The sequence below is a fragment of the Sesamum indicum genome, unplaced genomic scaffold (genome assembly GCF_000512975.1).
Source record: "Sesamum indicum cultivar Zhongzhi No. 13 unplaced genomic scaffold, S_indicum_v1.0 scaffold00200, whole genome shotgun sequence".
NCBI classification, from domain to species: Eukaryota; Viridiplantae; Streptophyta; class Magnoliopsida; order Lamiales; family Pedaliaceae; genus Sesamum; species Sesamum indicum.
The window spans coordinates 57,049-59,591 of NW_011628095.1; positions in this window are offsets into that span (position 1 = coordinate 57,049).

The window sequence follows — 2,543 nt, forward strand, 5'->3', positions numbered from 1 at the left end:
GTTAGTGAGAGATAAAAAAAAATCGAGAGAGATTGAGGAAATAGAGAGAAAATAAGAATGGAAGAAAATAGTGACATTAAATGGAAAGAGCACACATATTTAGTTGTTAAAAATAGCTGTTGATTTAGATTTTGAAATGGTTCTTTCAACGAGTTTAGGAATACTTTTTTTTTACCATTGAAATGTAGTCGTTGTATTTCATTTGGAACAGTCTCAGTAATAGTAAATAAATAATACAAAAAAATAGTTGCAATCTGTACCAAGTTTTGGAACGATTTTTGAAACACATTACTTTTTAAATAAAACTAATAATTTGGAATGGTTCTTGCATAATTGATTAAGGGTGTTCCAAAATCATTCGAAATTGTACCTCATTTTGGCATACATTTTCTAACTGTCATCTTTTTGACATCCTTTGTCACCCATATAGGAATGGTCAATTCAAGACCGTACCTAATTCTAATATTATGTTCCAAATAGAGTTCCAACCATTTATCGTTACTATTTTGTAACAGTATTTGGATCAGATTTTGTAACTAATTGTCTGGGACTCATGTTGGAACGGTTTGCCCGTTCAAAAATTATAACCTAAAAAAAATATAGATCATGACATCATCTTTTCATATCCATTCATTATGTGTTCCAAAGACCGTTCCAAGATGGAAGGGGCTTAGGAATGGTTGTCTTGACAGTGCCAAATCCCACCTTTTTTTATGGTATGATGATGTGCTCTAGCCAAATCTCATCCATAAAGGTGGTTGGCGGAGCACAAGATCTAGGATACGATAATAGCACAAGAGATGGGATCCGCAAGATTTTTGGTTTTACAGGCTAGCTTAAGATACTATTTAGGGAATTTTTCAATTTCTTCCCATTTATTACCATTTTCTCATATTGTACCCCATTACAATTCTCAATGGTAAGGAGCATTGTTTTCTTGAGAGTGCCACTACACATACCATTCTAAGACACAAGATTTTGTTTTCAAACTTGTTAATGACAAGACCAACTGTGAATACTATTTCCGGAGTTAGTAATCTTATTGAGGGCTCTGGAAGAACTACTATATGATTACCTAAAGAAACAAGGTTACACATAATATTCTAGTAAATCAAATAGCGTGCTAGAACACTTGGCTCTAAAGAAGCAAATCCTCGAAAGAGAAAGGAGCATGCCGTCTCTATTAATCACAATGCTAATGTGACCACGTAATGTCTCTAAGGATAAAATTCTTGAACTGATTTATCTAAATGTAACGAGCAAGATCTCAAGGTCAGTTACGAGATGTCTATTAATTATCTTTACAACAGTTTAGGTTGTTACTGAAAAGAGGGTAAATTGCATTTTTGGTCGCATAAATGGACCTGTTTTTAATTTTGGTACCATACTGTAGATGATTTACACATTCCATCCAATATGTGCATTTCTTTTCCAATGTCAGTACACAAGAGGAGCAATCATTAAGTTGCTAATGACAGATTATTTTTCCGTTAGGTGGGTGAAAATTTGGAGGGAAATTATACTAATAAATGAAAATTTGGTGGAAAAGGTTTATTTGTTCTTCTACCGTATATGAATAGCTAATTTGTTTTCTTATCTCTCCCATTTAGTAGGAAAAAAGTATAAAACACTGATGCAAATGGAGAAGTTCTTTGTCACTACGGAAGGATTGGAACTTTTAGATCCTTATCGGCCAAAATTGAAAACGAGTCCACTTATTGGACCAAAAATGAAATTTATCCTTGAATAGAAATTGAAATGAATGAGATTTTTGCCTATTTTGTAGCCGTCGAAAACATGGATGAAAATGAAAATGATTCTCAAACTGTAGAGAATGCTAACACAAATAATTGAAAAAAATTAAAAATAAGATTATTTTTCCGTTAGGTGGGTGAAAATTTGGAGGGAAATTATACTAATAAATGAAAATTTGGTGGAAAAGGTTTATTTGTTCTTCTACCGTATATGAATAGCTAATTTGTTTTCTTATCTCTCCCATTTAGTAGGAAAAAAGTATAAAACACTGATGCAAATGGAGAAGTTCTTTGTCACTACGGAAGGATTGGAACTTTTAGATCCTTATCGACCAAAATTGAAAACGAGTCCACTTATTGGACCAAAAAAGAAATTTATCCTTGAATAGAAATTGAAATGAAAGAGATTTTTGCCTATTTTGTAGCCGTCGAAAACATGGATGAAAATGACATGTGATTGTGTCTCCGCTTCACCCTCGTCACAGAGAATACATCCCCCTAGATGCGTCATCCATGGTTTATCAGTTGTTGGTAGCTTCTCCTGAATTGCTAACCAAAGAATGAAGTTATGGCGGGGAATCTTCAAAGAACCCGAAAGTAGTGAAGACCACCCTACTTTCGGTCCACGTGGACAGAAAAGTCTATATAGGGATTGTGTAGTGGGTCGTCCCTCTGAAAACCGCCAGTTGATCCTGTCATCCCCTCCATGAATCTGGGGTAACATGTAAATAATCTCCATACATTCCAAATCGGTAATGAAGGGCCACTGCCATTGCCCCTCCTTAATGA